Here is a 12,437-nt window from a genome sequence, read left to right on the forward strand (position 1 = left end):
ACAACATTTGATAACAAAAGTTAGTCTCCCTAGCATTACCCTTCTCTTAATTAACAAAACTTACATTACATCATACATGGACCTTTTTTTAGCAATTAGCATTGCTTGCAACTCATATGATCTTCAAGAGACTCAATTCTCAGTATTCCAAATGAGGAGAAATAAACGATTAATGGGTCCCTGGATAGTCCCAGCTCTTGAATAAAAAGCATCATATTAATTCATAATAATTCCAACGCAGAATCTTGTCACCCATTGGAAGCGGATTTAGTTTTGCTACTTCACTTCTCCGCAGCACAGAGTCGGTGATAGCCCACCAAATCAATCAAACTGAAAAAACTATTGCGAACCCACCATGGTCCATGGCTAACTAGGTCAGGATCAATTCCAAACCGGAGATGGATTGTATGCCCTTCCCATTCCATACCTTTTCCATTTCGTCATATTTCTATGTTCACGGTTAAGTCACGTTAATATTTTATATTGATTTTTTTATAGAAATGATAAGACAAAAAGCAATAGGAATATAAAATGTTAACTTGGCTTAATCCTAACCATAAAAAATAAAAGGGAATGAAAAAAGTATGAGATGGGGAGAGCAGACAATCCATCTCCTTCCAAATATTAAGTCATGCGAACTGATACAAAGACACCTGTTTAGTAATCATGTGACATCAATGAAGAGAAACTTTCCTGACACCAATGCACTATTCTAATAGCATTCTAAGTCCAATAGACGTTTGATATGTGGTTAAAAAGTGTGGAGACGCTTGTCGTGTGGTAAATTGGTGATAAAAAATCTCTCCTATAAAAGATCTTGTAGATAATGCATCTATAATTACCATGAAAGTGAAACTTAATTACAACTTGCTACAATAATGGAAACTGGAGGGCCTTAAGATTTCTCACTTTCTTCTTCTGTGTGTAATCTGCTCAAACATTGTTGTTTGGAGATTCTCTAGTGGATTCTGGAAACAATGATCAGATGGGGTGTTGAGGGACAACGAAAGGTGTAGTTGCCTATGGCTCTAAATTTGAAGGGGCTTCTAAATTTTTGTTATCTAACATTATGTAATAATGTTCTATATTCAAAATTTGATTTTGTTAGCACTTTAAAATAGCATTGTGCATTCTTTATAAAAGTATTTTTTTTCTTTCTAAATATAAAAACTTGGAATACAATAAGATATTTTGAGTGTCAATAATAACATCCCAAAAATGACAGTTTCTTAATTTTATTAAATAACAATGTTATATATTTAAGTGAAACTTTAAAGTTTGAGGTTTGAAGTTTTTTTTCATGTTTGGTTGTTTAAGATAAAACTGCTTTTGATTATTTAGTGAATGTTATGTTTGTAGTTCTTTTTATCATTAAGGACATTTGTAAACATGCAATCAGTGAGTATTAAAGTTTGTTATGATTTTCTTTTTTTTGAACAAAAGATAGTATCTACGCTATGGGGGTGGGAGAGTGGGCTAAGCCTCACAATGAGTTAACAATAATATGATTCAAATTCGTCTTTGGTGAGAATTGAACCTAAGACCTCTCACTTACAAGTGAAGAGGAATACCACTAGATTGTAGTACTAAGTGTCTTTGTTTTGATTTAAGTGAATGTTTTTTAGTATCAATACATTGTCATAATTTAAAAAAAAAAAAAACTTAAAATTATCTTAAGGGAGTCTCTTTTACAAATTTTACATAGGACCCCTAAAATCTCAGAGACGGTCTTGACAATGACTACATTTTCACACTCTCAAACGCTGATTCTTCTCCTTATGGCATAGATTTCAAGCCTTCTGGTGGCCGACCAACTGGTCGATTCACAAATGGTCGAACCATATTGGACATTGTAGGTAAATGCACTAAATGTTGATTTGATCCCACCACCTTAGCCTCACTTGACTCAGTTAAAGGGATTTTGAAGTTGGAGGTACGGTTACTAGTTTTAGAAATATCAGTTTTGGGAAGGAATATTTCCACAGCTAATTGGTTTTGGTTGCTGTCAAAGTATATATTATTCATAACTTATTTGCTAATATCCCGTGATCCGAATTTTGGTCATTTAATGTAGTGAGAATGAACATTTGGTGGTTTAGTATCGTTCAATCATAATTTTATTAAAGAAGTTCTGAGTTCAATTTTTTTTTTTAGATCAACTCAATGAGTTTCAGTAATAATCTATTAAGTGGAGTCCAATCAGACTGCATGAGTATTAAATTGGGTCACATGAGTTTTTGCTATTCATTTCAGTGTGGCACATGATAATGCAGTCGCCATTGATTACAAAGGGTTAGTTTCACAGGGCCCAGAAGTTTAATAAAATTGACTTTTAAATTGGTGTTTATTGACTATCATATTCATAGTTAATGACCAATTTAAGCACTAATTTTAGCTTAATTGCATGGTGCCATCAGGTTAAGCTCTTGGAGCCAAGTCATTTCCTCCACCTTATCTAGCCCCAAACACTCAAGCCAACTCAACCCTCAGAGGAATTAATTATGCTTCTAGAGCCTCTGGAATATTGGATGAAACAGGAGTTTTGCTTGTAAGTAGTACTTAATTAGCACTAATCACAATATATAACATTTTTTATTTTAGATATTGTTTGGGCCCAAAATAATATTATTGGGCCGAGCTTAGGCTTATGCTCGGCCCAGTGCTCTTCGAGAAGTATTATGGGCTGTCTAGCTGTCATTAGTTGTCCAATCAGGTTGGCCAAGTCTTTTTGTGAGAAGGATTGATTTGGATAAGGGCGAAGAAATCGAATCTTGGTTCAACAAGGGGTTTTGGTGTTGGAAGCGCTGAGAGCACGGGAATGAATCTGATTCATTATAGAGCTTGGTTCAGAAACCTATTGAAACTAGGATTGGCCGAATCCTAATTAGATTAGATTTGAGAATTTTGGTCTAGATACATCTCTGGTTCGACTAGGAGTAGGTTTGCTGCTATAAATAAAGAGTCGCAGGCAACATTAGGCCCCCTCCAATTCAACACACAAACTGCCCTGCATAAACTCTCGCTCTACGCCAAACCTCTCAACAATCTTGAGATTTTTATTTTCTTTTTCTACCAACACATCTTCAGTTTGGATAAATAGCATTGTGAAGGCAACCGGTGAACATCTTCAGTTTGGATAAACAACACTGTTGTCGTAGAATCAGCCGACCGCAAAGCATCTTTAGTTTGGATAAACAGCACTGCATTGAGACCCACTGGTTACTTATCTAAGTCTCGGTCAAGAAGGATTTTTGAGTCCTTATTGGCAGAGGTCATCTCATTAGCCTTCTCAGCGAAGTGTGGTGTTACAGATTACTGGGCTCGGCACGTTGAACGCCGAGTTGTTTTATGATTGGGTATTCACAAGTAAGTTTTAGAGTTCGACATTCTGATGGCCGAACCACATTTACCATCAAGACATACATCTCATTCGAGTACTTGTGTCTATATAGTTTGGTGCCAATTCGACGTGCTTATACTCTTACGAATATAATCACTGTGACCGAACCTGACGTCGACGATCTGTGAACTTCGTAAGACTAGTAGCCTTGTCTTCAGGCTCTAAGATCTGAAGGCTGAGATGTGTTCCTTCCTCGGCCGCAATCGCGAGATTCAGAAGTCAACAACATGCGCAACGTAACATCAACTCATTTTACTCACCGGTCAAGCTCGGCCGTCGAGTTGGCATACCCCACACATAACCGAAGGACATAGTTAGCTTTTTAATTATTCGGCCTGTGCGCCACGTAGGCTTGGTAGTTTTTAGGATCAACATTTTGGCACGCCCGGTGGGACCCAATGCTAAAAGCTATGAAGTTCATGACGATTGAGACACGATCAGTAAAAAAGAAAATAGGGATGGGTAAATCATTGACTAACCTTCCACCTATAGTCCAAAACCCAGATCATGATGGCCTGTCACAAGCACAAAATTCGCATGATGCCGTCACACTTGAAGCCACAGGTGCGACACGTCGAGAAAATAAAGTCAGCCTCGGCGGATAGGCTCGTGATGCCGAGATCACCACCAGAGCAACAAAAGGAATTTTTGTCGAATGAATAGTAGAGGATTGTGACGAAGACAGCGATGATGCATCTGACTTACCAACTAGGTCATTTTTTCGAAGACGACTTAAGGAGCAATCTCAACAGTTTGAGCAAACGTTTAGCTGAGAAATAAAAGGTGTTTGTATCATACTTGACCAATCCTGAAACTACTGAGCACCGGTCAATGTTATACCGTCAAAGACCTAGAAGAGTTTCCCTCTAACCAGGAGGCCAATCACAGTGCGACACGTGTCGACATCAGAAGCCAATCACAGCGTGACACGTGTCAACATCAGAAGTTAATCACAACATGACACGTGTTAATGTCAAAACAAAGCTAGAAACTCTTCTATAAAAGGAGATCATTCTCCCACAATATTTCCTAATGTCATTTGTAATAAATCATTCACTAGTACTCACTAAAGGAGAGATTGAACCTATGTACTTGTGTAAACCCTTCACTATTAATGAGAACTCCTCTACTCCATGGACATAGCCAATCTGGGTGAACCACGTACATCTTGTGTTTGCTTCCCTGTCCCTATCCATTTACATACTTATCCACACTAGTGACCGAAGTAATCTAGCGAAGGTCACAAACTTAACATTTTCTGTTGTACCAAAGTCCTCACTGATTTTGTGCATCAACATTTGGCGTCGTTTGTGGGAACGACACTTATTCCCACTCTCTTCAGCTTTGTTAAGCTGGCTTCTACCATTCATACATTATCTTTTGACCAAACATCTCTTTCCAACATAGGGAGCAAAGGAAGCCACAACACACAAAATGACACCCCTCTTGCACCTAGTGCGAAGCAACGAAAGAATGAAGGAAAGAGGGTTGCTCTTCAAGCTAAAGTCGATGAGCTAGAAGCTCAGAACGACAAGATAGCAATGAAGAATGAGGTCTTCCAAGAGCAGTATGAGAAACTCTTTAAGACGCTTCACGAAACTAGGCGTACTCAAACACACGAGCTCGTTGCCTTTGTGGACATCAACCATCATCTGGGTGCCTTTCAACATGGAGGGTCACCTTCCTTCGACATGGGTATCCCTAATGAGGAGCGAGCTAATCATCAAAACATTGATCAACATGAGACTTCTCTCAACCCAGCTGTTTCGACCCAAAACAGGAGAAGTGGAGGAAGACACCTCCTTACAAAAGGGTTGGAATGATCGAAAGCCGTTTATTGTGACTGCCGAGACTTCCTAAAGCAACGTCGAGAGAATCCCCTCCACATATGCTCGAAGATTAATGACCCAAGGGTTTCTGAAAGACTCGGTCCCCTCTCACGACCCAGGCCAGCTGCCAATCTAGGGAAGGAACGACAGGTCCTAGAAGAACATGAAGGTACAGGGGACTCTGAGGTATTCCGACAGACGCGCCCTATAAGTCAGTACGGCGAGTCCAAGGAAAAATCACACGCCCTTGCTCAAACTTTCCTACTTCCAAGAGGCGATGGAGACTTACGAAAGAAAATCCCAGTGGTACATGACTCCACTCAAGACCCTCTTGTCCTACAGCTCATTGAGGAAGTAAACAAGTTGAAGGCTGAACATTAGGCCGAGATACCTGATTGGAACTAACCCAGGCCTGGCCCTCTCACAAGGAGGATCCTTGACATCCCTCTTCAAGCGAAGACAAAACAAAAGCTTGGTTTACAACTCTATATTGGAAGAGATGACCCAATTGAACACCTTAACCTCTTTGAGTCCACCATGGCATATCGGATGCACACCGACGAAGAGTGATGTCTTCTCTTCCTCTCCACCTTCTCTGCTGGAGCTCTAAACTGGTATTGCCGTCTTCCACCTGAGACAGTAGACTCATTTGAGGAACTGAGGAAACTGTTTGTCTCTTAACACATTTTACATTTTGCAGATGACTTGTACACTATTCACCAGAAGTCGGACGAGTCACTACGAGAGTATGCCGGTCGTTTTAGCCATGATTATTCTCACTGCATTGAGGCAGATGATAAGACCGCCCTCAAGGCCTTCACGGCAGACCTACGTGATTGTTTCTTCAAGTACATGATCAATGCCAACATTTGAAAGACTTACTCTAAGGTGATGGCATAGGCTTACAACCATGCCTTTGCCGAGGCAAGGACATATCAAGGGAAACCCCTCATAGCCACCCCTTATCAGCAGGTAAGGAGTGGAAGCCAGATCCAACCAAATGAGAATACCTCGACCTTCCAAACGGTAGCGGTGCCTCCCCTTGCCTTACTTAATACTTTGCCAAGTCAACAAACATATCAATCTCAGGGTAAAAGGAAAAATTTCCATCATCACCAGTCTTATTTTAGTAAAATGAGTAAGGGACACTACCGCGATAACCAAGGGTATCGCCATGATAATCCCGGACACCAGGCAGTCAACACAGTGGGTCAAACACGTGTCAGGACAGCCTCTACCCTAATGTATGAGGCATACATACCTTTGAACGCCACATGCGTGGCCATTTACCCCAACATAGCACACATGATACCGAAGCCAAAGTCGAGGCACCTGGATTACAAGCCCACGAAGAACACAGGCACGTTTTGCTGTTACTACGAGCATAACGGCCATAACGGCGAGAAGTGTATCACCCTTCGTGATCATATTGAAGCTTTGGCACGTGAAGGAAAAATTGATCAATTCCTCCTTCACCCTCCAAAGGGTAACCGTAACCAACACCAGGTGAATGTGATATATTCCATAAGTGGTGGCACACCCATATCTAAATCTTCCAACAGGGTCATGAAAAATAGTGAACAAGTTTTAAGGTCTGGCCACCAAGTGTTTCACGTGGAAGACATCAGGGGAGGTAAGTATCAAAAGCTTAACTGGGATCCAATATGTTTCTACCCTGAGGAAGAAAAAGGTATCATCTACCCTCACAACGACCCATTGATCGTGGAAGCTCACATAGCCAACTTTGAAGTACAACGAATCCTGGTAGACATGGGGGCTTTGGTCAATATCATGTTTGTTGAAGTTTTCAGGGCACTTAATGTAGCTGAACACTTGCTTGATCGCTCAATTGCCCCTCTGATAAGCTTCTCCGATGATATCGTGCAACCTTTGGGGAGCATACACTTACCTTTCACCATTGGTACATGCCCTTACACAGCTACCATTACCACTAACTTCCTGGTGGTTGATTGCCCAACGGTATACAATGTCATCTTCGGACACACATACATCAATGATCTCAAGGCCATGGTATCCACACGTATGTTGTTGATGAAATTTCCAACCTCCTATGGCTATGGTTACATCAAAGGAGATCAACTTGGTGCACGATCATGTTACAACACTTCGGTTAAGCAACAACACCTGTCTGTGCCCAATGAAACCTTTTCTATACATGACCAAGTCATAAAGACCAGCCCAGACGAACCCAACTTGGATCTTCACGGTGGTAACAGTCAACTCGACGATCCTCGAGATGACTCTTTCACCTAGCAAGCATAACCTGCTGAAGAGTTGGAGAAGGTTTCTATCTCAAACGATTATTCGGATCGCATGGTGAAGATTGGCACCACCTTTTTACCACCCATTCGGTTGACATTAATCTCTCTTTTGCAAGAGAACACTGAGGTCTTCGCCTGGTCATACGAGGACATGCCAGGCATTTCTCCCGATATCATCTGTCATCGCTTAACTATTGACCTCAAGACCAAGCCAGTGAGACAGAAACGAAGATCTTATGACGCTGAACGGTACGAAACAATGAAGGCAGAAGTTGAAAAACTCAAAGGCTTAGGCTTCATCCGCGAAGTCAATTATCCAACGTGGGTATCAAATGTTGTCCTTGTTAAGAAGAATCCGACCAAGGAAAGTCTCCTGCTCCAAAAGGTCTTGTGGAGAATGTGTGTCGACTACACCGACTTCAACAAATGATGCTCGAAGGATATCTTTCCTCTTCCTCTTATTGACAGACTTATAGACTCTACGACAGGGTGTGAACTCCTGAGCTTTATGGATGCTTACTCTGAAGGAAATATTGTGAAAAACATTTGAGCAACATCTATAGCATGCAATTAACAATTAAAAGGCAGAATCATGCTTGCATGCACTCAAAAACAAAACATTAACCATGAAATTCAAAGCCTAGTAGATTGGTGAACCAAGACTCAACTCAAAACAAAGTGAGTTGAGAAATTTATACCTTTGTTGATTCCTCTTTGCATAAGCAAAGGATAATCACCCAAGAGATAGGGCATTCATTCCTTACTTCTTAGATCCATGGATTTGGATGGAAGAATAGGTTTCTCCAAGTTCCCAAAATTGAGAACCTCTAAGTCTCTTCACCAAGGTTAGATTGGAGAAGAAATAAGTGACCTTGGAGTAGTAGGATTGCTAGCTAATCCCTCCAAGGGGGCAGGCCTCTTTAGAGAGAAATGAGAGCTTTGTGTTATCTCCAATTTCCTAAAAGAAACCATAAATGAATTTTGGCTATAAAGTCATATTTATACCTTAATTCATTGGAGTGGCAAACTTGTAAATAAGTCCAAAACCCACTCCTTTAACTAAATGGCCGGCCATAGGGTTTCATTGGGCTTTTAAGGCCTTTGTGAATTATTTGTCATTAAGTTGTCATACAACTTAAGTCAATGGGCTTGACGTTCGAAGCCCATTAGGCCTTGAGGCCCAAAACTAAACCGTGGTCTTTTAACGAACTTATTCGTTTGATTAATTAACATATTAATTAATCCTTGCCATAAATAATTAAACCATTTAATTATTCTTACTCATCTCCGTTGTTTCTTCAATCTCTACCTTACATGGTGTAAGATCCATTAGGTTCCTTTTAGCGAGGCAGTGGACGATTAAAACCATTTCAAATCGATTGTGAATTGAAACTTACTTTCAATTCTCCCTTTAGTGATTATACACGTTTAGGGCTTCCACAAACCATGAGTGACACCTAGCAGCATATCATGGTTACCCAAGCTAATCAGAAGAGGTGGAGAACCTATTCAGTTTAGGATTGAAAATGCAATACGGTCTTTCTCTAATACAATACTCTTGACCACATTGTCTGGTTTGATAGTTTATTCATGTCTACTATCCAATGTGATTCGTGTGCTTATATGATTACCTTAAATGTGATTTGGAACGACTTCCTAAATCTCATTCATACTCTGATAAGAGATTCTTAATCATATCATAGAGTATTCTCCCTCAAACAGTTTGAAGGTTAGAGATCCCTTGTTGCGCATTCATTCGCCTCCATGACTAAGTGGCTTAACCCCGACGATGCCGTGGACACCCGTAGATGGGGTGACTTTGACATAATCAAAGATCAAGTACCTAACCACAAGACAACTATGATGCCTCAGGTCAAAGGACTACTTTGCATTATCCCAACCATGAGTTCTCATGTGACATGAATATGAGAACTCTTCGTTGATCGTGTTCAGTGAACTCATTCTCTATTGAGCACCTACGTACTTGTCTTGATGTCACACACACCAATGACTCGAGACTAGTCACTCTCTCTGAGAGAAGACACAGCACGTACTGATCTTAACGGACTGTCAATGCCCAATTGGCAATCTTATGATCAGGAACGTTTAGGATGTGTCTACGAAAGAATGGTCTCATGAATCTAACTTCTTTAGATCGCATTCTCCCAATCACATATTCCTTGGACTTATCGTTTAAGCGTATAACATTTATATGAGACGGCTCAAACAATAATCTTTGCCCTTGATATTAAACTAGATTAGTTTAACATGTGAAATGTCCGTAAAGTATCATCATATGATTGGTTTTAGGGGACATTTCCAACAATCTCCCACTTGCACTAGAGCCAATCAGCTTGGTCATCAGTGATGATACCTCTTCTGTAGTCATTTCATAAATGGCTGAGTAGTAGGCCTAGACAATGGATATCTATATGTTATCCATAGAAGCAACCTTGAGAATAACGACGTCACCATTATACATGATTCTTAATCATGTGGTTCAGTCTCTCATTTGAGTTCGGATCTTGATGAGACCTTGATTCCCTGGCTTGAGCTATCGCCCCATTTGTGTCGTAGTGTCGGTACACTAGAGACACTTTCTGGTTGGAACCGAATAGAGAGTTCATAAATGAACTTTCCCATCCAAACAACATTGTTGTAAGCTTCTATATGGCAATATATTTTGCATTCATAATGGAACACACTAAAGTCATTACTTTTAATGTTTCCATCCAAATATCTCTTTAGTCATAATAAAGAGATATCTGATTATCTCTTCATTCATAATGTAGAAATATCCAATGATGGATTAGATTCATAATCTAATACATTTACGCTTCCATTACGTTACTCTAATTCTTCCTCATTCTTTGAGGAATCTATCCTTTAGTATTTCTTAAATGCTTAAGGACTCACTTGACAGTTGCCGTGGTTCTGATCCTGGGCTTGCACTGATATCGTCTTGTACCTTTCTAGGTACAACTCATATCTATTTTTTTCATACAATATGAAATACATAAATCACCTTTCTGCGTATGCATAAAGGATTATATTTACGCATTATTTCTTTGGGAGTCAAAGGGTACGTTCCCTTTGAGAATGGCAACTTGCTAGTCTCACTAGAGTCATCCTTCTAATTGAAGTTTATCATCATATGAGAAACTTCCTAGCATCTCTTGTCTATTATTAGGGATTGATATAATCGAATTATATCTTGAAATATATCTTTATAGATTTCTATCCCATGTATTTAGACTATATCTCCCATATACATTCTATCGTTATAGAATGTTTAAAGTCATAACTTTAACGAAGAACTATTCTTTTCATTTCCAAAATTAATATATCATATATATATATATTCAAATTTAGGAATTTGATTAACTCCCACTAATCTTTTGTAAACCTAGTAAACAAAAGATTCATTCACATCTTTATGAGAAATCAAACGATTTGATCTTTCTCTCATAAGACGCTTATAGCTCCCACTAGCTTGCTAAGATTCATGATGGATGGATCTCTACAACTTATATGTCTTGTGATTCATAGTTTTAGACATATATATTATCAATACTATCTTAATAATGGTTTCGGAAACCCATATAATGTCCAAACATTGAATCACCATTTAGTTGTAGCTAGCAATCTTCGAATTAATTGAAACCAAGACTACGTAAAAGATGGTTTCTTCAAAGTCAACCAATCTCTTTGATTGTAGTGACCTTAAGCTACCAATTAGCTATAAAGGTTTCATTATTTCGGGTCAAATGGTACTTTACCATTTCCTTGAGTATATGTCGTATATACACTCAATGTAGTCATAAGGATTCTCATTCTTATTTCTTTCGAATTAAGAGGTGTAACTCTATGACATAGTCATAAAGTTCAAACCATTCAACTGAGACAGTTTATAAATCCTTCTCGACTACCTTGGAGCTTGTGGTATAGGAACTAGGTTGTTATATTTGTTGATTATCATCTTGTCTCTCAAAGAACCCATTCTTTGAGTTCTATCTCTCGTTCATTGCTCTATCTTAGGCAAATCATATTGTAGGATTACAATGAACTACCCAACAAAACAACATTTGTTAGTTGGTTTATAGAAGTGATATCCAAAGGTTAATTTAAGGATATCCATAAGATAATTCTCAAACAAATATTGCTTATTAGCACACAACCCCAAATCTTAACATGATTAAGATTTGTCTTTCTTTCCAACTATATCCTATGGAGTCATGAAATTTTTTGGAAGATCTTCTAATTGACAATCATATTGTCTAGAAGTATATATCATATATATGGGTAATTGATAATATCCAACGAACTAAATCTTATTCGAGTTCGTTCTTCTCTTAATGGAGAAATCCATTATCTTATGATGCTTCTTTCCTTGATATCTTTCAAGGAAACTGTTCTAAAGTGTTACCTTATCTTGGATCAAATCTAAGGAGGTAAATATTTTAGACATCTTACTCATCAACTTACATTTCTTGAATTCTTTGAAACCTTTTGCAAAGTATTTGGACTTGTGTTTATTCAAAATAAACTATAGTCCAACCGAGAGTGATCTTCGGTGAATGTCATACAACATGAGTAGTATTATGTTGTGGACAAGTGCCACTAACATCTAAGTGCATTAACCTCAACAACTTTGTGATTCTTTCTTCTTTCCAAAAGAATAAAGATTCGAACATTTCGCCTCTATACAATTTTAATAAGAAGGTATTGGATTCGGATCTAACGATCCAAAGCATCCATCTATGACCAACTCGTAATTTATGTTTTAGAGGTATCACAACTCAGTTGGGATTAGTCACTACCTTGCAACCTTTTGGGTTTTAAGCATCGTTATTTTCTAAACAGTTAACACTACCATATCATCTCTACTATAGAGACAATCAATTAGATTACAATAATCTAATCATT

This window comes from Malus sylvestris, chromosome 14, assembly GCF_916048215.2.
Source record: "Malus sylvestris chromosome 14, drMalSylv7.2, whole genome shotgun sequence".
NCBI lineage: Eukaryota > Viridiplantae > Streptophyta > Magnoliopsida > Rosales > Rosaceae > Malus > Malus sylvestris.